Raw genomic sequence first — 20,973 nt, 5'->3', positions numbered from 1 at the left:
AGGCAAATCAGTTTGCATCAGAGCACACCAGGAGACTGACATCAAGGCTGCATTCCATCCAGTTATTAGTTTTCACAGAAGATTCTTCAGCACTCATATTTTTCTCTACGCTGCTTTATCCTGAAAAAAAAATAAATTGAAGGATCACCTATCTTCTTCAAAATAACTAAAAAAAGTCCCTCTCTGGCATGATGTACACCTCTAAAACCAAACATATAAGAGCAGTCCATCACCTCAATGACTTCAGTACTGTACATACTCATTCTACAGGTCAAATTATAAACTTCCGAGAAGACTTTAAGGTCTTGGTAACTTGGATAGTATTCATAATAAGAAAGCAAACCACTGTTGAAAAGCTTATGTTTCTACCACAGGTAGAGCATGTCTGTGTCTATAGCTTGCAACTTTAGCACAGCCTCTCTTAAGTCTAATTCACTGCTTCTATATATATCAAGTATTTTTACTGTATTAAATCCCCCTCCATATGATCCAGTTCCATATATCTTTAACCCCTACTTAAACGATTAAACAGCAGAATATGGCATGATAAATGGACATCAGAACAGAATATTATGAGTCGCTTCTTCCTGTACCAACAGCAACAATTGATAAACAGAGCATTGTTTCAATCTATACTATCCCACAGCAACAATGATCACCTCAAATACACTGTGGTTTGCAGAAATAGACATAATGCCTTGCATGCCAGCCTCAGTAATTACAGGAAAATTTCAATAACAGCATAAGATTTCTTGGACTAATTGTTGTAGCAATAGGATGATTCAACTGAGTGAAGAATTTTTCTTATGATGCATTCATGCTACTTTGTTTGTGTGCATTTTGGTGGTATAGTAGAAATGGCTGAGAAGGCCAACTGGTAAAAACGGGTCATTTAGAAACCTCACAACTCCAGCAGAGATTGGAAAGCCCTGTGATAAAAGGCAAGTCACTTCCAGAAGGCTACAAGGTTTCCTAGTTACTTGGACATGCTCCAGCAGCACCTGCTGCAAACTAAGGATACTCCATAAACTCAAATAGGAGCAAACCACAGTTAGCCAACTTCACAGAGGCAGAATAACGCTGGGGCAACTGTGCTCCCTCCCCTTGCCCTTTCAGCAACACTAGAAAGGTACTGGCAAGACACAAAAAATCCTGACAGCTTCAGATTAACGAGGGTTCCCAAATTCCCCTTTTCTCCTAAGCTCATAAATTGGGAAAAGGCATTTTTCTGTACTTCACAGCCCACCTGATCACCATGGCAATCTCACAAAAAATAACATTGCTTGTTCATGACTGGAATCTTTAGCAAATCACACCATGAAAAGCCAGCATGAAGAGCACGCTGCCATGGACTCTCATTCACTTTCATCATCATGATCAAATCAATAAGATTGCGATGTTCTTTTCATTTTGTCAATTCGGAAGCTTAATCCACGGAAATAGAAAATAAGCAGAAGATTAACAATGAATTAGAAGAGGAACTGCTTAAGAGATAATTAACCAACTGCAGGCTGAACATGCATTCGTGAGACTGAAAAGGATACCCTAATGTGTTTGATCAGATTACAAACTGCTGAGCAACATTGTTTAGAACTGCATGTGCAACATCTGTGAACCTCACCCAAGGCTGAGGGAGAAGAACACTGTTCGACATTCTCCTCACTTATCCAAAGCAATTGCACAATCCAAGTAAAATTAGCAGGGTTCATCTTGAGTTGGAGAACAAAAACTTTCTTCAAATTGAAAACCAAATGAAGTAGAGCAACAGTTCAGTGATGTTTAGGTGCAGATAAGTTTTCAGCTTTTCAAAGCCATTTGAAGAAACGGGATTTTGTGAAGTCTTTATATACCACTTTCATATATATGATTAAATATCTTGAACTTTCACTTTTGAAAATTCCTCTACTTAGTAAAGATCCAATACACAATAATCAGATTTTATTTCTTTATCATTATAAAAAAAAATTGCTCTAAGAATCAAAACAGTCAAAGTTGTGAGCCAAAAACCTGAGAGGCAGCATGAACTGCAATTGCACATGCCCTCAACCTGAGGTGGTGCAACAGCAACTCCCGGAATGCTTGAGTATTCAGGGAGGCTTTATGAGTCCACAGGCACTGCTGCTCTCCCATAGCCTACACTAGATTGACACGGGCTTTGGACAGCTGACCAGACGGGGATCTTATCAATGTTGAAGTGTCTCTTTAGCCCTGAGATATTCATTTGCTCCTGCCCACAATCCAAGGCAGCTAGCATTTTTCTAAACATTATGCTATCCATACATAGTTCCTTCAGATATGCCTACATTAAGATAGTTTTTAAATTTAGTGTTGCTAATCTTGGCTCAGATGCCTATGGTGCCAAAGGTGAACTGTGTTTTCTGTCTTTCAGTGAAAAGTGAAGTGTCTCCCTAATGTTCTGAACATCTTAACAGCTTCCTAATAATAAGAAAAAAAGATAACTGCTTCTTTATTCCCACATCTGCTACATTAAATTAACCAATTTTTTACATTGTAAGCAGTTATTTGGGCAACCAGAAGTTAAAAAATGCCTGAGAATTTCAGGGATAGATCAGGAATTGCAACTTTTGTTTTTAAATAGTTTCAATGATCCATCATCAAAATGCTAATAAAACTAAGGCAATAGGTTATTCACTTACAATTCCTACCAGAGGCTTCAGGAATTAAATTATTTCAAAGGGCTACCTTCCTGTATTGGAAAAGAGAAAGACATTGTGCCATCTTCATTTGTGACCATAAAATGAAACAGAGATGCAAGATGAATTTAAACTTCCCTTGAAAATGCTGCATACAGCCTGAAATTACTTTTCAAGACATTCTAGGCTACCTGTGTTTGCCTCACCAGTGGATTACTCCCCATTTTGTGATTATATTTGTATAGCAAATGACGTATCAGCTGCCTAAATTCTCTACTTCATATTACAAAGAAAAGACTGTCAAGTCTAAAAAGCCATGACAGAACACTGGAGTATAACTAGAAGAACATGGTGATATAATGCTATAAAACCTCAGTCCTACAAGCAGGACATTGATCAAACTTTTAACCAAACATAAAACATGTGATACCAACTCAGGTTCTTCATAGGATTTTAGTCTTTTTAATTTGCTATGGAGATGCAGAACAGATGGGGAAAAGTTTATTACTTAGAATACCAAAGAAGAGAAAAGGTTTCAATAAAAAGTTACTGAAAAGGATCAGACTATGTATTTTTATTCCCACAAGAACAATAGGTTTAACCTTTTCATTGCTTGCTTAACTCTAAGCATGCTTATGATTTCTCTGGAGTACACCAGTATACGAAGCAATAGTTGTTCAAATTAGAAAGGATGGCCTTCTACAACCAAGGAGAAAAGACTGGCTTCTACTCTCTCTCCTACTTGCCATACTGAATAAGCTGAGACTCGAGGGAAAACTCTTGGCTTACACGATCCCTTCTAACACACCTCTCCCATTTCAGCATGTGGGCACAGCCAGCCTTGGCACTCAGTACAAAACACAGCCCTAAGAAAATAAATGCTAAGTTTATTAATTGTTTCAAAACTGATGCCTGCACAATTTGTCCTTTACAATTAGACTGACAAGGCACAATTCAAAGGCTACCAAGTTACATCCACATATGGAAGAACTGCTCAACATGTCTTCCCACAGACAGGAAAGCTCCAGTAAGCATGTCCATTCATAGATATCATGTGCCAATTATAACATTTGATATTACATCAAATAAAACAATATAAAACAGAAGAAAGAGATAATATTTATGGCCCTTTTCCCAGGTGCATAGTTTGAGTATAACTGGCATTGAAATCATTGCCTCTGACCTGCTTAAGGCTCTTCCATTGTGATGATTTAATCCATCATATATGATTAAAAATTGCTCTCTCTTTCTCAGAGTTCCTGAGGTTTTCAGGAGCCTCAAATTCTTCCACTGTGTTCACAAAATGTGATCTACTGATGACACCCAAATGCTGACAGACAGGCTAGTGTAAAAGGAATTATTTAGTGAACCATAGTCCCAATATAACATCACGGAAGAGCAGGTAGAGGCACCAGTAAAAACCTCCTCACATTATCATCTGTCCAAAACACATGGCTTTAATCCATGGAGTTTCATAAACTAATTTGTAGCAGACTAGGGCAGTTGATTACAGTAATTACCCCAGGTCTTAAAACCCATTAGCCTTACCTGTGGTTAAAAGAATATAACTCTACATAACAGAATAAGCTAAAAAGCAGATCGCCTAATCAAGAGCCACAACAGTTAATTGAAACAGTCAATAATATTTCGGCCATATGTTCAAAATATTTTTTTTTTAAAAATGTCACATTTATTACTAAAAGGCCACAAAGCATGTATCTTATTTGAAGGACCTAAAGGGGGTATACACCAACAGAAAAGGTCAGGATCCCAGAGGAAGTAACTAAGGGCTAAAGGATTTTTTACCTACAATAGCTCATCTGAAGCACAGAACAATTAAGCATTCCATGTCTAAACCAGTAATAGTCATAGGCTACCCTGTCTTCAGATGGCTTTCACTAAATATTGACAATAGTGGTAAGCAGTATCTGTCTGAAAGAACATGGGAACCTAGAAATTTCAAAAATTATTAAGTTATAGCTGTAGTCACAGCTTATCTGTGTTCTTATCTGTGTTCATGTAGTCAGGAGTGATTTTTCTCATTTTACCAGTCAGTGCTGTTACGTGCAGCAATGCAGTTATACTGATGAATTTGAACTTTAACTACAAAAAGGGAGGTGAAGAGGGCAGGGAGAGAAGAGAAAATAGCATGTCTATTGCATTTATATTTGAAGGTATACTAAGTAAATTTGTTGATAATACAAAATTGGTAGGAGTTGTTGACTCCCTCAGAGGCAGAGAGGTCCTGCAGAGAGATCTGAACAAATCAGAGGGCTGGGTAGTCACCAAACATACAAAGTTTAACGAGCGAAAGTAGTAGTTGAGGGAGGGGATTGTCCTGCTCTGCTCTGCACTGGGGCAGCCTCACCTTGAATATTGTGGGCAGTTTTGCACACCAAAATATAGGAAAGATACTCAGCTATTAGAGAGTGTTCAAAGGAGGGCAACAAAGAGGGTGAAGGGCCTTGAGAGGAAGCCGTATGACAAGGGGCTGAGGGCACTTGGACTGCTTAGCCTGGAGGAGACTAAGGGGAGACCTCACTGCAGTTACAATTTCCTTGTTAGGGGAACAGGAGGGACAGGCACTGATCTGTTTTCTGTGGTGACCAGTGACAGGGCCCAAGGGAATGCCCTGAAGTGGTGTCAGGGGAGATTTAGATTAGATATTAGGAAAAGGTTCTTCACCCAGAGGGTGCTTGGGCACTGAAACAGGCTCCCCACAGAAGTGGTCACAGCACCAAGCCTGAGAGAGTTCAGCAAGCCTTTGGATAAATGCTCTCAGGCACATGGTTCCAAAATTCAACAGATTTTAATATTGTGAAATTCTTATTTAAGTTTATTAACAAAACAGAACAAGCCTTATCTGCTTATGTATTTAGAGAGTTTATTTGCCCCTTTGGTTTTTTGCAGATTTGTGACATCCAAAAAACAGTACCACTTTTTGTCCTTTTTCTTTTAAAATACACAACTGTAATACTGATCTAATAATTAGTAAGTGTCATAACCCACTTAAGTAAGGAATCCTGACCACTAACATCAAGTTAGCACACAGCAACAGTCATATTTCTTCTTTGCCTCTCCATTTACTTAAGCAGTTTAAATGGAATTAAAATGGAAATTGAATAGGGTGTTTTCAGTACTTTAAGAAGTTTAGATTACTTGATTCATCCAACTCAACACTCATTAAGAGTTGTAACTAAATTTTTTTAATTTCTATTTTTAGAAATAGTTTTATACTTAGAAATTTCTTTGTAAGCAAAATATATGAAAGCCTTCCTGAAAAAGAAGCTACACTTATTATTTCTGGTTTAAAAGCATATCTTTAATGGTTTTAATGATACAAAACCACTGAACAATATGAAGCTATCATTCAATATTTTCTGATCTCCTTCAGTGTATCTCCATTGATTAGTACACAAACATATGACTATTCACCACCAAATAAAATGCCTTGTAAAAAGAGCTGATCCTAAACAACACCGTGTATCTGCCATAAATATGCAGTGTGAACAAGTGTTATACAGACCCAGTTGTAGAAAAACAGATAAAGCACTAATATTGAAGATGCTGTCACATGATCTTATGCTGCAAAACAAACCTTACAGGCAGTAACAGTGAATTTTTATTCTCAGGGAAGTAATAGAAAGTCAGTTCGTATGTGTATGAGTTCCTTTTATAAAATACACCGTTATAAAAATCAGTAAATTTCAAAGATTGGTGATAGTAATTTCATTATTTCCACCATGTATTAAGATGTTAGACACAAGAAAGTGCAGCAGAATAACAAGAGAACTTCCATATATAGAAGATGACTAACAAAGTAGAATTTCCTATCCCTCCTACCCACCAGCAGAGCCTGGCAAGTAGTGTCAATTTTACATATAAGTATCAATCTTCTAGAGGTGAATAATTTCTTGCATGCTCCTTTCTTTCAGAGTACCTGATCAAGGCATTATTGTCGCATCTGAAACAATAAAATGAGCATCAGCTTTTTCAGGTAAGCTGGGGTAAATATCTTGCATTACTGTGTATTTTCTGGGATATTTGACAGGAAATAAGACTTTGGGGAATAGTTCTAGTTCAGCATTTCATTTCATTGCTGCCACCATTATCTATAAGCTATCATAGATACATCTTTCAACAAAAATAGTAAGGCTAGAGTTTTTATTCTTCAAAATTGGACTGCATATTTTAAATATCTAGAGGTAACTATTAAAACACCAGCAGGAATAAAGGACAACTAATTAGTTTCAGTCTTTTTTTTTTTTTTTTTTTTTGCTCAATTGATAAAACATAGTTCACCATAATTTTCAAAAGATACTTTCTTAATACTTCAGTTGAAGGAACTTCAAAACCCTATTTGGTAAAGAAAAGTGGGCAATGTAAGACAAAATCAAAATCACTTTCTTCTCCTCTAGTGAAAATGAATGCGAATGCAGAGCAGACCGACTTTTTTCCATTTCCATTTGACACAGTACACAAGTGGCATCTAAACATGAAGTTTTCATATGCTAAAAAGCCCACAGAGGTGTTGATATTTCACAAGTACTTTTTCCCAACCATGGTTTTTATCTGCCCAATTTACTGGAACATTTGCAGAAGTTCCCCCCAAAAATTTCAGAACTGTAGAAGCCTTCTAAACAGAATAACCCACACTGGAAAAACCAAGAAACAGAGATTAAGATACAGAGTGGAAGAGCAGATCTCATTAAAGGTGTGTTTCCCAGTGTTGAAAAAGCAAATTAACCTGTTTTTTCTGAATTACAGTATTTGTAAAATGTGTTTACAGATATGCTACAGCAATACACTTCCCCCTCCTCCCCCAATCTCACAAGCAATGCTTCAATGCTTCCCCTCTCGGTAATTCCACATTCTAACACTTCATTCATCAATTATTGCTTTTTATTTGCTTTATTTTTACAGGACTACAACTGAACCACAAAGCAAGAAATGTAAAGTTTATGTAACTATGACTTAATTACTACCAGGCCTTTAGTCTTCAAGAGAAAAATATTATTGAGATCATAGTGGGGTTTTGTGTCCCAGTTAGAAGAACAAATGCATTATGCAACTGAATAACTTTAATTTCTTTAATACAAATGGACAAAACAGTGAAGGACATATTACTGGCACTTGTAGGGAGAAATTACAATTATCATTAAATAAAAGAGCTCACCACACTTCAGTATTCTATCTTAAAAGCAGCCTACAACCTAGGGAGACTTTTTAGGTTTGGGTTCTATTCAGTAATCTCAAATGGAACTCTACAATCCAAAAGGAGAAAATTAAGGAGTTCCAAACAATTTCCTGTATACAGAGATAGCAGCAGGGACACTGAGGTGTGCTCAGAACATCCCATCTCATGTCGCTGACAAATCTGCAAAATCTATCTGAAATGTCACCTCAGTATATCCACCAGCAAAACTCCTTTCCATTAAGCTCTGCCTTCTGGTACAAATAGAATAGACAAAAACTTTTGCTGTTCACATCCTCCAGCTCTGATGTCACTATGTTGTGCTTCTACTGCAAGAAACACATACAATACAGGGACAGTTTATAGTATTATTAGTATATTATAATTAGAGGGAATTACGTTGTTTATTTTGCAAAAAGGCTACTTGATGATTACACTCCTTAACTAAAAGAATCATTACAGAAGCATGCCAAAGAAAACACTGACCACTTTTTTACCTTAAAATTGTATAAGCAACAGCATATGAATAGTGGGGAATGAAAGAACAAAGGCACCACCCTGATGAAAATGACATAGTAAGTTCAGATGCAGCCCAGAATGCTCACTGTTTCTACCAAGAGGCATAAGCATGCTACAGATTTATGTTTTCTCAAATTTTGCTCCAATTTGTATTTCTCCACTTTGTTTCACAAACCTTTTAAAGGAAGACATTCAAAACAAGGCAACTAAATAGTCACATTCATGGAATTTCAGGTCATACTCAGCACAACTCCTTGAACAGCACAGATTTTTATTTTTCCCACTGTTTGTAAATTTAGTGTATTTTATTTACTCCACTTAATAACTTTGAACAATCAGTCACAGCCATTTATACTATGGTACACAATGCTTTGCTACCTAAACTCCTTGAAGGCATGAGGCCAATTTATTATGTCCCACAATTTTAGAAGACTCCTAACCAAAAAGCTCAGACTACTTGTTTGCAAAAACTGGCTGTCAGAAGTGCTGATAGAAAAGAAATAGCTTTCATCATATAACAAATGCAGGTAGGTAACTCTTAATTACCTGATAGTTTAACTAATCTGTTTCACGCTTCCCAATGACCAAGTCCTGTTTTCACCTAATCCCTCTGTTGTGAAAGGGAAGGATCATAAGGATGTACGTTTACCAATGGTTAGATTTTACCTCAGGTATGCCCTGTTCACAGTATTTTAGAAGCATACTAATGAACTCAAAATAAGTTTTAGTCAATGGCTGCACCCTAGAACTCGTACTCACCTGGAATTTAGTCAGGTGCTACCTTGACTTATATCCCACTTGATTTTTAGCACTCCAGTCACAGCTGTGTTTCTCCTTCAGGAAGATGACATTTCTCTCTGGTACTGCAGTGCAACTGATCAACCCTTGCTTTTATTTTTTCTTTTTTATTACAATGAGCTGTTTCTCCTCTGCCAATGATTTGGTTCTGCTATTAATTAAATGGTAGTATAATTTTCCTTCAGATGGAATTATCAGAAAGCATCTTAATGAGTTATAATAAAAGTGATAAACACATCATACATTATTCCGTATTGTTATGGAACCATGTTCAAAAGAGAATGTCTGTCTTCATTTAATTAGAGAAAATGGAAAAAAAACTTACCAAATTGAAAGAATTATTAGGAAAAAATATAGTTTATGCATATTACAGAAGACTACTTTCTTGAAAACTATTTAAAAAAACTTCCCTTCATATTCCAGTAATCCATATACCTTTTGGTTCAGTTCAAGTATTTCAGAGGCATATTTAAAGGACAAAAATTTCAATATAATTGTGGCCTATGTACAAGCACTTTCAGTTTTCTTAAAAAAAAAAAAATCAGGAGAATATGAGCTGTTAGGATAGTATTATTTCTCTGTTTCTTAAATACGCCATGAAGGCATTTTGTAATTTAAAATAATCTGACTTTGTAACAAACAATTTAATAGTCTGATTTATAATAAAACTGTAGAGTAGTTGTGGTATATTTTGTACATTTTTGTACTCACAGAGTCAATCTAAAAGCACACATCACAGAAAATCCTGTAGCCTACAAATACTTAGGTGCTCAGCATCATTTACTGTTCTACCACTGGCCTTACAGAACCTAAACATCAGCACATACTACACTACAGTAATATTCTTGTGCTTCTGCTTGCAAAACTAGACAAAAGCAGCTTCATGCAGGTGTAATCACACGTTAAAAACAATCTCAGCTTTTGTTATTTTCCTTGCAGATTCAAACTTGAGGATAAAGCATACTATGATGCCACTTCTGCTGTTATATCATGTCGAAAATCTGTTCTATGTAACTACCACACATTTGCAGGCATTAAGCAATTCACATCACGTTCAAATTTATTTCTGATTTACAGCAGAGGAACTTTACCACCACAATCTGCCATATGTAATTTCATCTGTCCTGCAGTTCCTCAATAAAATGGCAAAGTCTATTAGACAAGTAAAAGGAAGTTAGGAAAAAATTACCATGCATCTCACAAATGTAATTGATTCTAGAGGTCCATTTTAATCTTTATATATCATTGCACCTGAAATAAAACCCAATTATTTCAGCTTCAGAGGTGGACTGGATTTTCATCCCAAGAGATATGAATGAGCCATGAAATGATGAAAAAAAAAAGTAAATTAATGTTGCACAAATATATATGCTACATACAGAGCTGTCAAATCCCACACTTTAAACATCAAACTGAATCCGCAGCTCCCCAGTTTAAATACTTATTTAAATATCCTCTCAAACACTTCTCAATCTCATAGCCCGGCATAAGGCACACAGCCTTCCCTAAGACCCAACACATGGGTCTCCCAATGTCAGGGCTCCACAGCAGATAAAAAAATCTGTAAATATGCTCAACAAAATAGTCTGGCTTTCATGCCTGCTGCCATTCCACTACTGCAACCTAGCTTCCACTGCCTCATTCTCAGCACTGTACGCAAAACCAGCTGTAAGGATAGGAAAGACACCATATTTTCCTTTCTAACTGTTAGTTACATTCACAACAGGTGGGAGAAACTGGAAGTGGTCATTTACCAGTACAGCAACTTCCATAAGCACAAATTAGGTTGTAGGTGCCATCATACAGCCCTCACCCTTGAGACTGAACAGTATAAAAACACACTCTTATTTTCATGCGTTACATGCCCTACATCATCATCTTTGTACATTTAATACTAAAAGTCACTCCCCAGATTTGGGGGTATGAATGTCTTTGGATACTAAAGGTGCACAGGACTTGGCAATTTGAGCATTTTGGTGGGAATTGCTTTGTTGTAACTATTGCTGTACTTCACAAGTAACAAAGAGATAAAAAATAAAACTCATTATCAAAATATCAGGAAGTGAGCAAGAAACAATGGAAGAAAAATTCCAAAATAGTTTTATAGTCACAAATTGAAAGTTACAACTATTGTTAATATATTCTTTAAAAATTCGAGATAACAAAAAAGTGTAAGAACAAGTATTACAAAAAATACCCACTGACTTAAAGTGGGAAAGTAAGTTTACTATGGTAAAACTGTTTATTTATTTTTTCTATAACTGAACAATCTCTTCTCACAAGCACTGAAGCTTTGTGTAGACTAATTCTTTAAGGACAGCATGCCTCCTCTGTTAATTACTTTGAAGAGCAGCAAGCTAACAAGCTTGATCTGCCTTCCATTTTCAGCGAAATAGCCAACAATAGCTCAAATGTTATTTTAAGTGACTATAACTGGAACAGTCAAACAAAAGGTCACCCATTTTACTGGTGTGGAAAAATACAGGATAGGCCTCCTAGCTTCCCAGGGCTGTTCAGTATTGTATGATCAAAGGCAATCAGACTTTGACCTTAATACAAGTATCTTCCTATCTCCCCTCATCCCTACATATTATTTGCAACACAATTTTAGTCATGGTATTTTATGGTGACTTACATAGACAAATTTGATTTTCCCCCAGAAGAAAAAACAAATAAACATCTCCCAGCATCCAAACTTACAGTTAAAACAATCTTGAGTTTCAAATACATTAATTACAAATATATACGGTGGGTTTTTTTGTGAGTTATATCACATCACATTATTGAGTCAGCAGAAGCAACTGCAAAACAACTAGGTTAACAGACAGAAGGCTACGTCTTGTTTTTGTGGGTTGCTTTTTTTTTTTTTCAATTATGTTGTTCACCCACAGAGCTTTAGGCAACTAAAATGTCAATGTGTATGGAATTTAATGAAACAGATTTAATGATCCCCAAATGACAGGAATAGCTATTTGGTTAGGAAATGCAGAGTCACAGTTCACCTTCTGAAAATACTGTTTTGTTACTATTATCGTGGGCATCCCACACTGTCACCTTCATACCAAAAGCTGTTTTTATTTATAGTAATAGTACGGTTTCTAAGGAGTCAAGAAACCCATTTGTGTTGAAGTCACAGAATTCTTTAAATCCTAAGATGAAAAATAACATTTCAGCCCTCCAAGTTTTTCAGGAAATACTCCAATGATTTCAATCCGATTTGCTCTGCTACAGCACCTCTTTTCTCTCCAAACCCCCTCCTTTCCATATATGAGGTTCTATGTTTGAAGTTCCTCCTGGATGGCTGACAGTCTTCTTCCATCATCAAGCTCATATTTCTGTCACTGACTCTGCAGGCTACACACAACCTCTTACCCTCATACATCAGATGATGTTTTCTATGCCACCAATTCTTCCTTGCTCTTTATAACAGGTCTGAGTTGAGCAGCACTTTCCCCAATTCCTTTAAAGACAGGAAATTCTTTAAAGAAATAAATTACACTGTCAAACAGGTCTCCCACAGTAACTCTGGATCCATGAGAATAACCTTACTTCCTACCTAGAATAACATCCCCAAATTACTGCCCCTGTGACATCCCTCCCATCATGCACACTGCAATAACCTACTGCATCAGCTTCATGACTGTCCTGCTTTCCAAACTACCTTTCCTCGGCACATCAGCCTGGCAAGAGGCGGCAAATGGCATGATGGCTATTACTACAGGCCAACCACAGAGACACAGACCAGGGTTCTTCTCCCTGTTCTTTGCTCAGTCTCTCGTCTAACTGTCTGCTTGTTTCTGTAAGACCTGTATAAGTGTGCAGCAGGGCTGGAGAACACTGCCCCTCTGCCAAAGTCGACCAGGAATTAGGCAAGTGGTTCACAAGTTACTGGCAGGGTGGGAGGACAGGCTAATGGACAGATGGCTGGACAGATGGGACAATTGCATAAGCAACCTTCCCTCAAACTAAAATAAAACTTTGAAGCCCCACCTGTTTCACAAAGCATTTCATCAACACTGGCCACTCCCCACTTCAAGATTTTCTGTTTTATAATAGGCTATACTGCATAAAGTAGTAGCTTTGGTCTATAGACTTCCCAGATCAACACATTACTGACTGTACCTCATGATGTACAGCTACAGCACTCCATAAATAACTGTCTTCAAACACAAGCTGTACCCAAACAAGACTTCACAGTTAAGTAGAAAAAGAATGGTTGCATTAAAAAAATTATAATGGCATGTAATTTAAACCATCCTTCATAATAATAATGCCAGCAAGGAAAGGAGAAAGAAAACCCAAGCTTTTGGTATGGGGGGGAGGGAGGGGTTGGGTTGCCTTCTTTCTTTTTTTTTTCCTTTTTTTTTTTTTTCTTTTTTTCCTTTTTGGTTTTGTTTTGTTTTTAAAGAAATACTAAAAGATGTAGAGGAGTAAAAATAAAGACTACTACCAATTAAAGGATCTGCAAAGGCGTCTTGCATCTCAACAGCCTAAGACTGTGTGAAGGGATAGAGAAGAAGCTGTGCTAGATGAACAGATGGATCAGGAAAGTGTGAAGGGGTCCATAAGGTAGACTCAAGTTTTTAAAGCATGAAACTTCTGAAGCAAGCACAGACTCATTGTAGGTGTTTTGAGAACAGGATTAGTTAAGGTGAGAGAGGTTGGAAGTTTCTTTGGGTTTTTTTTAAAGCTTACAAATGTAGGTAGATAACAGCATACCATGTGTACACGTCTGGAGTGGTGGATTTGGGGATACTCCATCCTTGTCCGACATGCAAGGCAAGGAAGACTGGAAGCATTTCTACAGAGGTTAAGCAAACAACAAGATGGCAACATTGTGAATGTGGTAGATTAAAAGTAGAAACAAAAATTCGGGGAGATCACAGTCAAAAGGAGAGGGAAAAAAACCACCTGCTTGCAAACATACTTGCTTCCTTTTATGTGAAATTCTCTTTTGAAGTGCTCAAAAGAAAATAATGCAACAGTGTCATTAAGATGAGTTAAGCAAGGAAGTGTGTGCGTTCCCTGGAAAGAGGAGAATAATTTAATTTTACACAACTTCTTCCTAGTGACATTTTAGAAATAAACATAATTTTAGGAAAATACAGCTTTTGAGTACAAAGTCTAACTAGAAAATCTCCTGAGGGCCTGCTTCCATCCCTCATGTCAATTATCACTTCAAAATACCCTATGCAAACCTACTAAAAACACCAGTAGAAAGTTGGAGAGGGGGTATCCTATATTTACTAACAGATTCAGCAGCATTTCAGTAAACACCCATCTTGCAACAAAAAGGTTGTAATTAAATGAAGTGGATGTTCTGAGGTTCACATCTGTAAATTAGTAATATTTACTGTCACTGCTATGACAATTGCTTACTCTTTGACTGATAAACAGCTTTAACTATTAAATAACCCATAAACAAAGTAAATATTTTTATCTCAGTATTTTTATCTCGAATGTATATAACATTAAAAGCAAACCTGTTTTAAGGTATGATAAACCTATACCAAACTCCTACTTTACCTCCCTAGAGTAAATTCTAACAACACAGAAAACACTCAGGAGTTGCCAGTGTGTCTACCAACTATTTGGAACAACATGAATTTGAAACATCAATTAAAATGCGAGGTTAAAAACAATTTCCTATACTATATGAGGTGCTGTATGTTTTGACAGTTTAAAGATTTCTTCACCTCTGAAGGGGGTCACATAAGGTCAGATGGACCCCAATACTGCATACACTTCTTCATAAGCGATACAACTGAAGTTGAACATACACTTAACTTATTACATGTGCACAAATATTTGTATAGAGGGCTTAAGAGATGCCAGGGAATAAACAAAATGCTGCCAAGTGTTCAAAATAAAAAACAGAAAACCTTTCCTGCAATTAGTTTTCACCTACTGTAAAGTTTTACTGAACATAGCAGGTTAACAGGAATTTAGAACAAGTGTAATAGGTCTGACAAGAGAAGCTTCATGAGAAGCTGACTATGACATGTCCCCACCTTCCATGCACCTCAGTTTTGCTATTAATATTTAAGATAAGAGCCAAAAATGCAGCCTACAAGAAAAAAAAAAACAAACACAACCAAAACCAAAGAACTCAAACAACAACATCTTGGAAGAGGCAGAACAATCAAACTACACTACACTTATTCATGGAAAATGCCTCTGACAAACATGCAATTAACATGATATGCTGCAACATGCAAGACACTCTTACCAGGCATATTGAAATTTATTATAAGAGCCAGCAGAGTGTAATACCCAAATCCTTCCAGCAAACTTCGAAGTTTATCTACTGCAGGACTCTCATCAGAACAGTTTCCTCTTCACCATCACCTGAAAATGCTGTCCAGATGAAAAGGTAGAGGAGAGAAAAAGAGCAGCACACACCATCAGGCACCATGAGCCCCAATTCTCAGGGCTCACTGCACCTTCTGCTCTACCAACACCAGCATAATGCTGATACATTCTTAAGCAAATACAGGGAGAGGCAAATTACACAAAAAATACACAAAAAATAAATATGGCCTTATTTAAGATTAGGAAATCTAGCAAGAGGTAGAAAGCTTATGAACACAAATTTACTGTGCTCTCAAGTTTAATTAAAAAGTTTCTGTGCTTTAAAGATAAATATATATAAGTACAAAGTCCCACTTGCTAGTACAAAGCAAGTGAAATCAGATTGTTTTAACAAGTTAAAGTATCACCCAGACTATCACATGCAGGCCAAACAGAAGGATCCACCTTTTCTAAGTCAGAAGGGGTGAAAAAACTGAAAAGCACTGAACTGATGTACTCTCAAGTAGCTATTCACTTACTTTCACATATAACTGGGACTTACAGCCAAGGAGTTGCTCACTTCATAAGCATTGACTAAACTCACTCGAAGTAAACCAAACCCACTGAAAACTCCAGGTGATTCTATACCAGACACTACCCCAGATAACTATCATTTAACAGGTACTTAAAGAAATCCATTTCGGGATCATAACTTCTATGAATTTGACGATGAGATCAGCCAAAACATAGTTCTACAAAGAAATCATTGTAAGTGTAAACCATTTCTCCAAATTCACTAAGAAATGTACAGTTCCTACGATACAGGATGACTTTTAAACACTGACACCTAATCATGAAGAAAAGAGGAGGAAGGGCTGAAAAAAAGTTTTGTTTTCATATGTAGCTCAAAGAAATATTTTTTTGATACTTAATAGTTGAATAATCGAATACATACTTTATTTTACTGAACCTTGTAGCCACATCCTCCCCTTCTTTCAGCTGAATGAAGCAGTGTGTTACCATTAACATCAGTACTACTATAGTCATCTCTCAGAAAAGATTAACAGAGACAGTGATACAATTCACCAAAACAATGGAGCTCTATGTGGCTGGCATAATGGAGATTCAGTTAAGAACTGATTCACACTTTGTTTTTTTCAGAAGGATTTTGTTTTTTGGTTTGGGGGCTTTCCTCATCCTTTTTTTTTCCCTTAATATTGCCAGGCAAGTATTTCTTGTGAATGCCACCCACACTAAGATTATGTTCTTTTCCCAAACTAAGTGTCAGTGTTAGATTAGGTTATTCTATCATTATAAATGAATCAACTAAAGGATTAGTTTTCAAGACATTAACGGGCAATTCCGACAAGAAGGTTCAACAGGCTTGTACTAGAAATTCAGATTTGAAGCCAAGCTGGACTACAAACATCTCTGCTGAAGTAATGTTGGAAAAATAAGTTTAATTACACTAAAGATAGAATTAAAAGCTTCTGGAGATCTGGAGACTTCAGTATCACAGAAAGGTATCACACAAAGTCATCATATAATAACTATATCTATTCCATATGCATTCTCCTCATTTTAAGACATAGCAATAGATTATTTTTACTCCATATCAGCTAAACATAACTTACGTCTCAAACTTTTTATTAACAGAGAAGTGGAACACAATTAACTTGACAGCCCACACATTCATTTCTGAAAGTTCCTTAGCCTAAAGGAAACAGGCATGGAAGTTCTCTGAAAGCTAGCCTTTTCCAATGAAATGCACATGGTTGCTTCAGAGAAGGGAGGAAAAAAAAATATGCAATATTTCTATAGCAACAGAGTTTAAGACATGTAGCACCCTTTAAATTTATTTTGTTCTTTCATTGTGATTTAGTCAAGATGTTTAACACAACTATTTCTGCTATGCTAAAATCTTATTTAACACAGCGACAAAGAAATAAATTACCAAATCCTAAATTTAAAAAAAAAAAAATTAAAAGCTGAATACATTAGTACTGTGAACATTTAGAAGTGTAACATTTTTCCTTCATCCACATTTGATATTACAAAACTGCATAGACTTAAAAAGAGGGCTGATGTAACAGTGATTTCCTCAGTTTACTTATGTATTGTTTTAATACTCATTTAAATCTACATTATGAAATTGATTCTTACTGCTTCTGATATAGAAAGCTGGTATAATCATTGACAAACAAATCTGCAATTAGATACTAAAGAATTATAGTTAGAATATGGAATTCGGAACCAGGAAACAAACTCTATTATTCACTATATTATATACAAACTTTAGTGATAGTAAGTCACTGATCATTCACATGTTAGAAGTAACATGAGAATGCTAATGTTCTGAAGTAAAAATCCAGATAAAAACCCAGTCATTAGGTTTAGCTCACGGGTAGTGTTAAAATTCTTTAAAATTCTCAAATAGAAATTATGACAAATATAAGGCATTCCTGTTACTTTCACACGATGAGCACATAGTTCACAATTACTTCAGTTATCCCCATTGTCTACACTTTCAAGGTAGTTCTCCCTCATTATTGTTTCATGATTGATGTTCATCATCTACACAGAATAAGCATACAAGTACAAGAAAATTTTCATAAATAAGAACTCATATCTTATCCAGAGCTTAAACAGTACCTATGAAAACGTTGGTTAGTTTTTTTCTGTCCAGATTTCTACTGCTGAGTGTTAAGCGTTTGAGAGAGACTAAAAGCCAAGGCTTACATGTGAACAGTTTCCAAGGGTTTCCATATATAGTCAGTTTTATAAATAGCTATTTTTATAACAGCACTGAACTGACTTTTCGTTATATATAGAGAGGGTGTTTTCTGCATACAGAAATTATTCTGTTATTCTACCTTGTACTTGCAATCTTAGCTCTCCTCCTACTCACACGGTCCTGCTCTGTTTCCAATAGAAATGGCCAACGTTAGCGTCAAACCACACCGGCACTGTGGTTCACAGAACACCAGGTTGGAAGGGACCTCAAAGATCATCTGGCCCAACGTTTCTTGAAAAAATCACAAACTAGACAAGGTGGCCCAGCAGCCCGTCCAGATGTGTCTTACAAGTGTCCAATGTTGGGGAATCCACCAGTTTCCTGGGAAGATTATTCCAAAGGTTGACTGTTCTCTTGTGTCCCACAGGAATATCCCCACAAATAACTTGTACCCACCACCCCTTATCTTTTCCATGGGACTCCTTGTAAAAGGGAGTCTCCATCTTCCTTTTAGCCATCCTTTAAATACTATAACATGATGTTAATTAGATCAGTGGTCCAATAACGGTTTCCACCAAACTAGCCCAAACCTCTATTTTATAAAGAGCTCTTTCTATACTGATCATACAGTTTTTTACATTTTCTTTTAAAAATAGGCTTATGAAATTGATATTCTCAAGTTTTTTGTTAGGAACATAGACCTATAGTAAGCATTTCAGTACTTAAACCTCAGTGTGTATTTCCCCCATCATTATTAAACTAAACTGACAGGATCGATAAGAACATTAAAAATGTATCTGCAATTTCTTTGTTTCAACACTAAGTTTTGAAAACTAAGGCAGAATACATCAGCTGCAACACTAACATGTTTGTTATAACTCTCATTTTAAAGTCAGACAGGAATCAAAACAAATTTCTAGTTTCAACTTCCATAAAATTTAAATCTAAAACATTGAAGAAAGTCTTTAACATGAAAAAACTACAGATTATATATCAGATTCATTAAAACTGTCAACATTAACCAGGCATAATGCAAATATCTTTTACATGAGTATTTTTTAACAATACTAACTGCTTTTAGTCGCAGGTCTAAGCACTGGTTGAAATTAATTCAAAAGATCTAGTTCCAAAATATGGTATACCATTTGCTCTTTGCAATGCTTGATTTCGACAGCTTTAGTTTTCTTCCTGTTCCTATAAAATGTGGTCTTTTGCCCATTGTATTATATCATCCATTTCTTCTGCATGCTACAAAAATCTAAGTAGCTAAATCCAGGCAACAGAGATTTTGATACAGTGTTCCCTAAATACTACAGTTTTAGGTAAATACTGACAAACAAGGCCATACTCCTGAGAGTCATTGAATACAGAGGCTTCCAGAGGCAGAGAGCTCTCTCCTTGAAGAAAATCTTTCCAGAAGTACAATGGGGGAGATTTTCCTTCCTATTGCCAAATGAGCAAAATGAGAGAAATTTTAAACAACCACACAACTAGAGGTAATAGGTTTTATTTTATACTGGTAAACTAGTATGTCAATCTGTACAATAGAAAAGACCAATACTTCTATTATTCAATCCACCTATTAAAAATGGCACTTTGTGCTCCTACTACACACAAGTGTATTTCATAAAAAGCTTCCTTTTTTTTTTTTTTTTTTATTTTCCCACTGCAGATATCTCTGCACACACACACACACACTAAGCCAAGAGTAATCTTAAAGATCATGGTTTTTTTAGGCAAACCCAACAGACTACCTGAAATGTTAAAATCTGACACACTTACACTGAGATCTGGGAAAAATAGTTAAGTGTATGCAGAGAAAGCAAAATTAAGTGGGAATTGTGGATTGTCCTAGCCAAGAAGCCATTATCAATTGGCAACATACAACTTGATCAATCATTGCAATGGAAGCTGGTGGTGCTCAACACCTCCCTGAAAAGCAGCAGAGAGGCATGAGGACAACAAAAGAAACTAAGAGGACAATTTTAAACTTCTCTCCTGCAATACTGCAGAACCCCACAGCCATTTGTGATCTGTGTTTATCAGTATGCCAATGGATTGTCCTAGCCCTGCTCTGTTGTACACTCCCTTACAGCCTGCTTGAGACGTTCCTAAGCTTTGCTAAATAAACGTGTATTTGCCATAAATGAGTCTTCCAGATGTGACGGTGACTAATGTATTACCATCTTGACAAGTCTGCTGAGTACAAATCAGGTAATACCTTCCCTCACCCAAGGCACAGCACACAGGAATATGCACGATCATTACTAATTTCACTATGGCAGTTCCAGGCTGTTGCTGTCTCAGACATCTACCTGCCGCAGCCATGGTCGGCCGTGCACGATGCAGACAGGAGGAGGATCTCCGAGAGCAAGCCTGGAGTAGTTCAGCAACAGCGAGCAGAGCCCTCACATACATAAAGAGAATGGAATAGGAGCTCAGCTTATTGCTCTTCCAGCCCTAGAAGAGGCATTGCTGCAGACACACCAAACCCTGCTTGAAAAAAAATCCTTTTCCCTTCCATATGGCTCCAAGGACAGCACCCGAGTTTTCCCTGCTCACCGACCAATACAAAAGATGAAAGCTGAGAGGAGAACCACGGAATAGCCCAGCAACGGGAATCCCGGCATCCCTCATCTTCCTAGCGGCTCGAAGTGAGGAACAGCCTTCCCTCCTCCCTCCTGGGTGTTGTCCCCTCCGATGCTCTCCATCACCACCTGCCTACCTTGCAACAGCTAGTGCGTTTTCTCGCAACTGGCACCGACAATGCACAAGCCCAGCAA

At 36.8% G+C, this 20,973-nt stretch overlaps 1 protein-coding gene across 2 annotated transcripts in view; it reads right to left on the bottom strand.

Annotated features, from left to right (window-relative positions):
- The window catches only part of CDKL5 (cyclin dependent kinase like 5), a 129,150-nt gene extending 108,357 nt beyond the window's left edge, over positions 1-20,793 (bottom strand). The window contains exon 1 of one of the 2 annotated variants that reach the window (XM_027903597.1): positions 20,506-20,793. The gene's annotated coding sequence lies outside the window, so the exon portion shown is untranslated. The remainder of the gene's footprint in view (positions 1-20,505) is intronic. The other variant, XM_027903598.1, reaches the window with a different exon arrangement.
- Between the last annotated feature and the right edge of the window lie 180 nt (positions 20,794-20,973).

The sequence above is a fragment of the Empidonax traillii genome, unplaced genomic scaffold, assembly GCF_003031625.1.
Source record: "Empidonax traillii isolate 1590-97213 ecotype Southwest subspecies unplaced genomic scaffold, ASM303162v1 scaffold985:size400688, whole genome shotgun sequence".
NCBI lineage: Eukaryota > Metazoa > Chordata > Aves > Passeriformes > Tyrannidae > Empidonax > Empidonax traillii.
The sequence above is the reverse complement of the archived record's forward strand: the minus strand, read 5'-3'. Positions and strand labels throughout refer to the sequence as shown.